This window comes from Glossina fuscipes, unplaced genomic scaffold, assembly GCF_014805625.2.
Source record: "Glossina fuscipes isolate IAEA_lab_2018 unplaced genomic scaffold, Yale_Gfus_2 61514, whole genome shotgun sequence".
Taxonomy (NCBI): Eukaryota; Metazoa; Arthropoda; class Insecta; order Diptera; family Glossinidae; genus Glossina; species Glossina fuscipes.
In genome coordinates this window covers 1,151,731-1,163,894 of record NW_024003726.1, presented here as the reverse complement: position 1 = coordinate 1,163,894, position 12,164 = coordinate 1,151,731, and the positions used below count along the sequence as shown (strand labels likewise).

Here is a 12,164-nt window from a genome sequence, read left to right as displayed (position 1 = left end):
AGAAAGGTTATTTTCCTATGGCTTGAAAGACTAGTTTTATTATGCCATTATATAAAACCGATCGAAGACAGGATTTTGAAAACTATAGGAAAAATGCAAAGCTAAGCCTTGTGGCTTACTCGTTTAAATCGTTAGTAAATAATACACTCTTTCCGGTCACCTAACGCGCTTTACTTTGCTTTCAGCGTGGCTTATACGGTAGACGGTCAACTTTCACTAATTTTTTGGAGTTGATATATAGTATACATGATGGTTTTTCTCAACGCAAACAAAGTGACGTTTTCAAAACTGTTGATAAAATCAGTCTTATAGTTTAAACCTTATAGAACTAGTCGAGGTCAGAAAGTATTGCTTATCTCAGTTTCTCGGAGTATTTCCGTATCGTTCTGCGTTCCCTAGGGGTGTCACTTATATCTCCTTTTAAAGCTTCATTACGACAGCAAGCTCCAGATTATGCTGCGCACGGCTGCTCATCTATTAAGCAGCCACAGTCGTCAAAATTGCCTAAAAATATAAAATATTTGTTAAAAGACCGTGCACTTTGGTTAATAGAGAAAAGATTGTTCATTCAATTCAACGCGCATCAGAAAGGCCTTATTGTTAGATGAACGCTTTATGCACCACATTGTCTTTTTACCTTCTCGCATCTCGAAGGGCGTGAAAAACTGAAACTGGAGAAAGGAGACACTACTCAAACTAATTATTATGAATGAACATTACTATTGGATAACTATATTCGTCGAACGCAAAAATTTATTAAAAAGATCAAAAGTTACCAGAAAAATATTATCCACAAAACTATTTAACTGTATATCTATAACTGCTGAAGTAGTTCATTTTAGAAATGGGAGACAACGAGCAAAAAGCTTTATAGCTCATACATATTTCATTAAGAATCCGTTAGTCATCACCAAGCACAAGCCAAATTTTTATTTACATTTCAACACATGTCATGATAGCAAAACGAAAGGTATTATTGTGCATTCACAAAAGAAAAATATACAAACCTTGCTAACTACCTAATTTTTTTGTTTTCTCTTCCATACAGGAGGCGTTTTTGTTGCGCTCTTTTTTGGTATCGTTTTTGCCATCCTTATGGCGTTATTTGAGTTTTGGCAGCATTATGCAGACCGAAAACGACAACAGCAAGTTTTAATCACTGAAGATGTTCACTATTTTTTTGAGGAAATTTACCAACAACAATATTGTGATGATATAATTGCAAAGAAAGAATTAGAAGATTATTGTTATTCTTTCTCACGGAAGCGGTACGGAAGTCGTCACAATCATCGATCTTTGATTTTGGAAATGTTCGAAGAAGCTCGTTATGCGTTCCAATGTATAAATGAGCATCAAAGGCTTTCCATGCGGAGAAACTGTATAAAATGTCAGCAATCTCGAAATCTGAAAATTGCAACTGGTTTATAAAACCTAACTCAAAACGAAGTCTAATTAGCAGTTTCCAATTAATGCTGAGTGTGACTTATACGAAGTAATAAAAGTAGAGCAAAAGAAAAAGCAGCAATAAAAATAATAGATTATATTCCTAACAAAAATCACAACGACAAAAGGAACAATAATAATAATAAAAGATTGTGAACAAATGTGAAAAGATTGTGTGATTCTGCTCATTCGGGAAAACTTTTTTTAAAGTTAGACGGAGTTGAATATATACGTACATGAACAAGGTGAAACATACAAAATCTTCTGGTACATATCGCTATAAACTAAATGCCACAACGATTTGGCGATGAAATATAATAAGGGTACAAAATAAAAACAGTAATCTTTGCATTAATCCACTCTCAATTGAAAGACATACCTTCAAAGCTATTTCGTGGAGAGTTACGTATGGTCATTGTCATTCGAAATTTATTTCAAAGAAATAATGAGAAAATGATAGGCAAATTTGACGTTTGTTTGTTTACAACACTACAATAAATAACAAAATCATACAAGCGTAAATAAAAACCAAGAAAAAAATTATAATCGGCCGTGACCTAATCTTTCATACCCATCATCGTGATTCTAAAAAAAATTAACAAGAGGACAAAAGCTAAATTTTCTATTCGATAATATTGAGTAAGCGCAGCTGTTTTTTTCATGGCCGGTTTGGGTAATTTTATTTTTGCAGATACTACATAGTTAGGAAGATAGATACACGAAAAGACGGACATGATTCTATTCCAAATTTGAAATATATGCTGTAATCTGTGAGAAAAGACCAAAACCAGAACCGGCCTATTTCCAATATTAATTTGCTTGCAAAAGCTTTTAATGTTTGTGCCAAATTTAAAGTCGATAACTGCATTTTTCCGGACAGTTGCATTGCTTTCCGATTGCGTATATTACGTAGCATGGAGATACATAAAATTCCAATGAATCGTAAGTAATAATATGCAGGCAATTTTGATTAAAAGTTGATAACGTCCTCACCACAAGAAAGATGTTCGGATATTCCCTAGCAATCAACATTTTTTGGTAAACTTTGAAGTGTCAACTTAAACTTTGAATTCTAATTTATATCTTTTTATTTTTATATTATATAATATGTGTTTACTCCTCTAGTTGGCGAGCAACGCAGGCCAATGAACTTTAAGCAGAACTCCGCGCAAAGAATTAAAGAACTTCGATTCCACGAGATAATATCGTCTATTTTATTAAATCAAAAAATGATGCTTATATACTAAAATGATCATCTTATAAACTATACATGTTTTATGTATCAAGGCGTGAGATCGATATCCACAATCTATTCCAATATGTAAACAAATAAAGAATAATAATAGCACAACAGGCAAACGGTACCCATACGTATACACATAAACATGCAAAGACAAACAACAGACCTATCGGAAGAACATAACCAAACTGTGCAATAGGAAATATGAATAAACTAAAAATAACATATATATTTATACACTAACAAATAAATTTACCTATAAAGAATGTGTAATATTTTAAATTGAATGGTAAATCAATCCTAATTTTGTATTATATAAATAGAGGCCAAACTTTTAAACATCACAACACGTTTACAGTGGACTTATTTCTTATATTTTTTTTCCAGTACAATTCAGTTTGGAAGCAGAGGAAATACCTATCTATTTTTATTACATCACTAATTCGCCTTAATTGCCAGGACACTAGTGAAACTTCGACATCGTCGTTAAAATAATTTGCCTTGATCCAGAAAATCAAAAGATTACTGCCACAATTTGCATGTGATCGTAAACTTTATGAACAAAATATTAATATATACATGCGCAGAAATATATAGATATAGATTAACTTATCATCATTTCGTGCAAATTTTTCTTCCATTCTTTATAGTATTTCTGATACCGAAAAGATGCTCTGAGCAACGTTTGAGTAAAAATCGCTATACGCCAGCCATTGGTAGCCTTCAGATCCAACAGCTCCAAAGTAATATCTAAATGGGTCACCGGAAGCATATAAATTCTTTTTACGCCATCGCTCGGATCAATGTTTCCTATTCAAAAGCATCTTTTGACTTGCGAAACTTTTGCAGAAATCTAGACGTAACGGTGTGTATATTTTAGTTTACGTTGGTAATAAATATATAAAATAATTTACTTACCTATTTCCGGGTAACGTAAGAGAATTTAAAGCGTCTCGATAGTTAACGCGATATATAATCAGTACAAGAATACGTTTACTGTTGCTTTGACAAATACAATTTCCCACATGAAATTTGAAAAAAAAAGAGTTTCTTAAATAAAACCATTCCCAACAACCTCTCCAAACATCAAAATTCTATGCATAAATTTATCAAGAATATATAGAAAAATAGTTGAACAAAGAAATCTAATGATTGCCCCCTTACCTGATAAGGCCGAAACTGTAAATATGACAGAGCATTTGCCCCTAGCAGCCGTTCACCAGAAGATGACTATCCCACCTAATGTTATCCTCGAACAAAGTTCAAGTGAAAATCAGTGGATTGACTTAGAAAGATAGGAGACGGAGGAACGAAAGCACACATCTTTATAATGTGGCTTTGAGTCCATAACAACAAGACTGTCAATCGAATAAATAAAATGAATAATAACAATGAATGAAAATACAGAGTTTCGCAATAGCTCCCGAAATGGTACAAATAGCGTGTGGGCAAAAAACTAAATAAAAATTTTCTAGAAGACTGCCCAACAAATCCTCATTATCGGAACCAAGACTGTAGGCTCAATATCGAGCAACCTTTAGAAGAAATTACATTCCTACAACACAAATTGGATGATTTAAGCAAGAAATACGCGAAAAGAGTTTTCTTGCCTAGATTATTTTTATTTTTTATTTACTCCTGAAATTCAGCTAATAAATTAACAGCCGAATTTAATTGGCTCTTAGAAAGGCATCGTGTGGTAAGTGTTATTAATGACGATCAAAAAATAATTAAACAAAAATAAAGTAAAAATCCGAAAACGAAAATAACAAAATTCATGTATAAATAGATACAGGAAAAAACACTAGCACAGAATCAGACCCGTAATCCCGTGAACCCCCAAGCCATTGCAAATCTGCAAAAGCCTGGCAACCGATAAGAGTCAAAGTTGAATTTTCGAATCCTATAAAGACATGGAGATTAGAAGCTAATCTAAATACGACATAGTAGAGTTGCTTTGATAGTTTGTCATGAATCCGATATTGGGATTAAACTATAGATATGATGTAGATTTTTGTAAAAGACTCCACAAAGATTGAAAAGCTCGTTATTATATCTACATTGACTAAGCTGTAAGAAAGTAAAGTTCCTAGAGAAATGGTTTGAGCCATTCAAGTTTAGCTCGCTAAATAACGTCGGCGAATCAAATTATTAACTTAAATGAGAAGGAAGCACCGAGGACACATCTACGTTTTTCAAGTTTCGTAACGAGGTAAAGAGACAAGAGGGTCTCAACCCAAATGCCTACTCGCAACCAGCCAAAAATCAAGTTGAAACGAATCTACGTTTTCCAATAAATAAATAAATGAGATAATCAGAAGTGAATAGAGCCCACCTTAAGAATGAAAGTTTCTCACATTTTTTAAAATTTAGTTTCATTCAATTTAGAGAGCAGCACGTAACCAAGTCAGATTGAAAAAGATACGAGTACGATTCCAAGGAAAGAGGGGAAAATAGTGTAATATCGTCAGCATACATTAAGATAAGGCTGGATTTATTCACCGAAGGGTGATAATTGATGTACAACATAAACAGAAAGGGTCCTAAATGACTACCTTGAGGGATTAAGGATAATTGATCAGAGGTTATAGAGTTAAACACACCTTTAAACGATATGTTATGGAGATACGAGCTTATCTATTTCAATAAGAACAAAGAAAAGCCAGCGTTCTGGAGTTTAAAGACCAATAATTTATGGCTAACTAAGGCAAACGCTTTAATAAAATCAGTTTGCATGACATCTATAGGAGAGCCACTATAGAAAGACTTGCGAACATGGCAAGTAAACTCTAAGAGGTTCGCATCGGTTGATCGCCCTCTTAGGAAGTCCTGCTTAAATGGAAAATTTAGGATTTGATAGCGAAAGCTATTTGTTGAGTAACAACTCGTTCAAAATGGTAAAATACATAATAAAAATACAAAAATAGAAGAAACAACCGATCATAAGAACGTAAATGCACTCGTTGACATAACTAGGACTAAATTTAGACATTTTACAAATTATACAGCGCCCACAAAAAAAATTGAATTATATCAAAAGGTAAGTGAAACGTTAAGGTTGACAATATCAACCTACAGCAGGTTGAATTCAACACTTAGGCTGAAAACACCTAAACACACCATTAAACCGGCAGATATCACGCCGTAAACTCCAAGACATCATCAAAGTTTTGATTGAAAGCATACCACCAGATAAAATAAGTGAAATTCAAAATATAGAAGAGCTTTCTTGCCTAACCTACAGCACTGGAGCGACTGGCATCAAAACGGTAAGAATGAAATCTACCAGTTTTATACAGAAAATGATTTAATACGAACAGAGTTAAGATCATGAAAAAAAAAACGAATGAACCACAAAAATTAAAACCCTACGTCAAGACGGCCAAATGGCTGACTACATAATAAGAATTGAAACAAGCACTATAACAAACTAATTTTAAAAAAGTTAAAATATTGTTACGGAAATGCTAAATTCTGTTCATCCCAGTTAAGTAATAAAACCCCTAGAGAGAGAAAAATCAAATGCACATTCGCAGCGCGTCATACAGCTGCCGGCCGAGTTCCGGGAAAGCAGGTCAACGAGTTAAAAGCTATAAAATTAGGTACTAGTAATATGATGGTAAAAATGTATATAAATAGAATATTTGTGAAACGCAGAATGAGTAGAAAAAGAATATTTAAGTTGAGCAATTGAAAGTATTGCCAAAAATAAATTGTGAATAATCCTACATTTAAGAATGTAAATAAAAGAATTTCTAAGCGTATTTCTTTGATCCAAATATCCGCGATCCAGTGATACGAACTGTATCTAAGAAAAGCGAATTTTATAACAGAAGTGAGATCGTGGAAACCAAGAGATATGGTGAAATTAGAAGAAGTCAAAGCGGATCAGCCCAAACAGGAGCTGGGAAACCTTCGTACAATCGGTAGCAAAGCTGAATTAAAACAAAGACTGGTGGAACAGCCAGAAAAAGGCGGACAGAACCCGTCCATAATTGAATTCGAATATAATATCGAGGGAAGGGAGCAAGCCGACAACTTGGGAAGGACAGAAAATTCAGCTACAGCAGGGGAAAAACACAGCGAAGAAAAAGGCGAAGATAGCCCAAGCATATCAAACTTTATGCACTTTATGCAGCAAATGCAACAACAAATGTAACAACAAACGCAACAAATGCAACAACAAGTGCAACAACAAACGTTAGAATCAAAAATTTACGAGAAAATTGTGTGCCAGAATAAATGCACAGGGAGAAGATGCAGACGCCTTGAAAAGTGAAATAAACGCCTTAAAAAAAAAGTGGCTAAGCTACAAACTAACCACCAGCTCTATCAATGTAAAAACACCACTATTTGATGACACCACTAACTTTAACGCATTCAAGCCGTAATTTGGTGTTGTTGCAACAAAAAATATGTGCAATGACGACGATAAAGCAGTCGCATTAATAACTTCCTTGAGAGGAGCAGCAGTGGAAATTATCCACATAATCCCGGAAGGAAAAAGAACGGAATTTGCTGCAATTATAGATGATTTGGAAAGGAAATATGGTAACAAACATGTGAAGGAGGTAAGCCACCTAGAGTTGTCTTCGCGCTGCCAGAAGCTGAACGAAAGGATCCAACATTACGCTACCGAAATTAGCGCGCCTGGCCAATCTCGCGTACATCAGTGTGTCCAACGGCGCGCTGGAAAGATTAAAAATCGACGCCTTTATGAAAGGACTGCGCGACGCGGAGCTTAAAAAGGCTGTATGGACGTCACCTAAAACGACGTTTACGGAAACGGTTGGCTTCGCGCTTACACAAGAAGCAGCTAGTGTGCTGTGGACGTCAAGCATGAAGGCGAGATGCACGGAAGTTACCAGCGAAAACAATATCTCGAATGTGGTGTGCGCAGCGCTTCGACAAGCCCTGCGCGAAAATAAGCAAGTGCCGGCCTCAAAAACACGCAAGTGTTATGTCTGCCAAAAACCTGGCCATTTTGCACGGGAATGCCGAAGGAAAATAATTGTAAATAAGAGAACTTTGAAGTGTATTTCTCTTGAACAAAATATCCACGGTCCAGTGATACGGACTGCATCTTAGGAAGCGAATTTCATAACAATGTTAATGCAAAAATCTAAATCTCATACAAGAATTGAGGCCATCAATATAGCGCATAACGTATTTCTTAGATGATATAAAACAAAAACTATCAGCATTGGCAACTAGGTTAGGTACAGAATTATAAGAAATGTAAATAGAAGGAAGAAGAAAACATATCTTTTACTATCTTCTCGCCTTTATTATTTAATAAACATATAACTATGTGCTGATAATTAATTGTTCTCTTTGGATAATTTTTAAATTTAATTTATTTTGAATAGTAAGTGAACAAAATATAGTTAATTTAATCATTGCACGATATTAAATTCATTAACTAAATTTTGTGCTATTTACTAGCGCTTGTTGAGTTTTGCTCTTAGCTGCTGAATACATAACAAAACATTTTTCCGGATTTTTTAATTTGTTCCTGGTTTACGAGTTTCATCTGCTGTCTGGTGTTATTACATTCCAATAAAGTTACTAAATGTAGATTTTCTGTAAGTGAAACTCTTGGAAAAGATACTTCACTTAAAGACAGACGTTCCTTTTAATTTATTCGTGGTGATTGTATCAAATGTTGTACAAGGGAATTGCCGCATCGTGGGAAAGTTTGAAGCACACACGTGAGAAGAGTAGAAATAATAAATATTATATTGGAAGACCTCTTTCCTAAAGGCCTGATTGCGGCCAGAGATTCTACCAAATATAGACCAACAACATGTTTATTAACATTTTATAAAATTATAAGTGGATGCATAGCACAAAAAATATAACTGCATTGCAAAGAAATCAAAATATTAGAACCAGAACAAAAGATATGTTAAAGAGGTTCTAAAAGATCAAAAGGAAAATTAATAGTAGATTCCGCATTCTGTAACTACGCGTACAAAAAAATTGTATGCAAAATATATGTTGTGAGAACCAAAGTCGTTTCTCTCGTTTTAACTTTAATTTCTCTTTTGTATCTAGCGTCGGTTAATTCCATAAAATATACACACAAGAACACCTGGGCAAAATCACAACATATCGCGGTCCATGACTAATGTATCCCTATAATTATCAAATGCCCTTGAAAATTTATTTTATTGATCCAAAACTATTAATCCTCTTGAAACTTATATGGAGAAATTTAACTCAACCCACATATTTAACTAGACAAATTTTTAAACATTTTCTGAAATAGTTCCAGGTTTTTTGTAAAACATTTTAATTTTTTTCATACACTCTATATGCAGACACGTTTTCACTCTTCGATATGTTTCATTTTCTTTCTACTGAGTATTAACCCGCCCTCACGTTTAGTAAATTCCATAAACTATGGGTTCAAGTTGACTCGAAATAACTGTGAACATCATATCAAATTCTTCTATATGTAAATGGCTTAAAAATTGATGCTTCTACAGAAATATACCTTAAACATTTTGTTTCTATTACAGAAACGTTCTGTAATGATATATTAATAGAATTTGGATTAAACAAATGTTTTACCCTAAAAGAGAGGTATTGGATGCAATCCTTGATAATTAACCATATTGACACAGAACAAGCAAAGCGAATAAACCATGAAATAAGAAAGGAATATAGTGAAACGCTCAAAAAGGCGATTAAGACTTCATTAAGTGTCAACAACATGACACAATCAACCAGCCAAGAATCAATATTTGCGCTATCTTAATATTAGACTGTTCCCTTGCTGTAACTAATTGAAAAATTACTATACCAAAAATGGGTGGAAGAGGAATATTAGATATTAGATATTTTATATGCCCACAGCTAACTTCACTCAGGGAATACGTTTACGGAGAAGCTAACCATTCAAGTATACACAAAGTCGTACGCCAAGTCGAATCAAACTCACAATTAATGCTGAGTAAAAAAACATAATAGTAAAGAAAAATTTCATGAATGGATCGCTAAGGCATTACGTGGAAATGAAAACTAAATTGACAATAAAGCTTCCAACCAGTGGTTAATTAATGGTAACTTGTTCCCGGAAACAGAAGAATTTCCAATTGCCTATGATGGCAAATGATCAATGTAGATATGAGTGCTAAATTTACATGATCTTATATGAAATATAAAGTATTTGGTTCTTCTCGAAACATACAACCTGGAAACAGACACATATAGCTCGCAAAATGTAATAGAAAACGGAATCTCTACAATGTACTGGAATAAAACCAATTTGACTGAAATAACGGAATGTTGAAAGAGCAAAAATAACACCAAGAGTAATATAGTCTGCAGGTATTATATCAAGAACTTTAAAGGGATCAGAAGACATGGAAGTAAATCCATAAATGTACAAACAAGTATAATGGGCCATAATACCACACACTTGTAGGATTGTAAAACGATTCATAGATGGCTCTGGATAAACAAATCAACCGCAAAATTTAAACAATTTGTACTCTTATGATCTTCATTATGTATAGTTATAAACAACCTTTCTATTAATATGTAATAATATTAGGTACCCGGAAAATTTCTAGCGAGTGTTTACTGCGAAATAAAATAACTTTTGCTTTTGGAATAACGTTTATCAAGTAATACATTGCCATTTTGTTCAACAGTAAGTGCCACTTGTCAGGAATTTTCATTATCCCTGCTCTTAAAATTTCTGACCTTTTGCAGCAAAAAAATTTTCTATATATAAATTTACTCTGTCTGAATTGAAACTTTTACCCAATAAAGAATTTTGCGGAAAACGAGAAATATGGTAATCTGATGGTGCAATGTCAGGACTTTATGGTGGATGTGGGGAAAGAAGATGATATCTTGCATTGTCATGATGAAAAACAATATTTTTTTGGTTGACCACTCCTATACGTTTCTGCTGCGAATCTTTATTTAATTTGATTAGTTGTTCGCAGTATACTTCATAATTAATTGTTTTGTTACACCACTATGACAGCAAAGTCTTCCTTTCGTGAATATCCGGTGTTGATGTTGCTTAAGACTGCTCACCGTGTTTTGACCTTGATCTGACGCGTTGCTCGTTTTTGTATAGGATCCGTTCCCCATCACCAGTAAATCTCGTCAGAAATGGACCGCTTTGGTTTCGTTTATCAGCTTATCGCAGATATTATTGAGTTGTGTCAGATGAATTCCTTTTAAATCATGTGGAATGCAAATATCTTAAAAACTCACTCTCTTTATACGATTACTTAGTAGTTGTTTTGGTTGAATTAAATTTTTTTCCAAACTCGCGAACCGTCATGTATCCACCTGCTTCAATCGTAACCTTTAGTTGATCGTAATGAATGGTATTTGGCCTAACAGAACGCGGTAAAACTTTCACAGGAAAATTTGCAGAATTTTGGCGAGAGCAGTCTGCTGCAGCATTAATGCCATGCAGAGCACATATTTCTCTATGTGTTTCTGCAGATCTTTCACCTTATGGAGTAAAAAAAGTAAAATATGTCTTATATGCTTCTTTTGATTTTCCATCTTAAAAGTTACGTCTCATTACTACGCAATAATAATAATAATAATAATAATAATAATGACAGTAATTTATGTTACTGGCCGCTTCGCATTCATTTGTAGACCTTACTTTGTTGTAACTACTTGATTCAAAGAAACTAATTCCACCAATATTAGCTCATATATTTAGCTCAATCTACACCTACATAACCGGACTTAACCTTCACGCTCTATTGGCGGACACGTTTTAAGATGATTGTCGAATATAATACGGAGTTCTATCGAGATCCTTGTCGAAGTCAGCTGACACTAAGGGCGAATACATTGGCCTATCCCATATTCTACGGATTGTTGTCTGTTATTATCTTCAAATAAGTACTCCATTACCTTCCGCATTTTGCTGTTCTCAACGAAATTTAGGGAAATTTCCATGAATTCGGCAGCACAAAGCGGTTCTTAATACACAAACCGTTCTTTGCGTGTATGTATACCTGCATACAAGCCGGGTTTATGAACAAATGAACAAATTTTGAGATAGATCTCTTTTATTAATAATCCTGGCATGTGAAATCAGCAATACACGTTATAATAGAGCATTTTTTAATATATATATATATATTAGTTTATATAGCAAAGAATGAATGGGTATACAAAAAAGTTCAAATAGGTATATGAGTATACATATAAGTATATGTAACATTACAAGCATTTATAAGATATATGTAAGCATACCGGTAAATATTACATTTTAGTAAGGAAGCAGTCGCTTATAAACTCAAAAGTTTGTTATTATTTGCTCTTAGTAGTTTCTCTGTAAAACTATCAGCAAACTATTTCACAATACAGCGTCATCGCCCTAGCCAGCAACTACGTAATCTACAACTTGTCTGCTGACCTGTTGTACATCACTGGTATATTTCGGGTTGAGCTCAGATATCTTAGAATGTTTTTCACTGCTGATAAGTGT

General features: G+C 34.0%; 1 long non-coding RNA gene across 1 annotated transcript in view; it reads left to right on the top strand.

Annotated features, from left to right (window-relative positions):
- The first annotated feature begins 3,478 nt into the window (after nt 1-3,478).
- The window catches only part of LOC119643667, a 104,553-nt gene continuing 95,867 nt past the window's right edge, over nt 3,479-12,164 (top strand). Inside the window, exon 1 of the long non-coding RNA XR_005248371.1 lies at nt 3,479-3,548. This is a non-coding gene — a long non-coding RNA (uncharacterized LOC119643667). The remainder of the gene's footprint in view (nt 3,549-12,164) is intronic.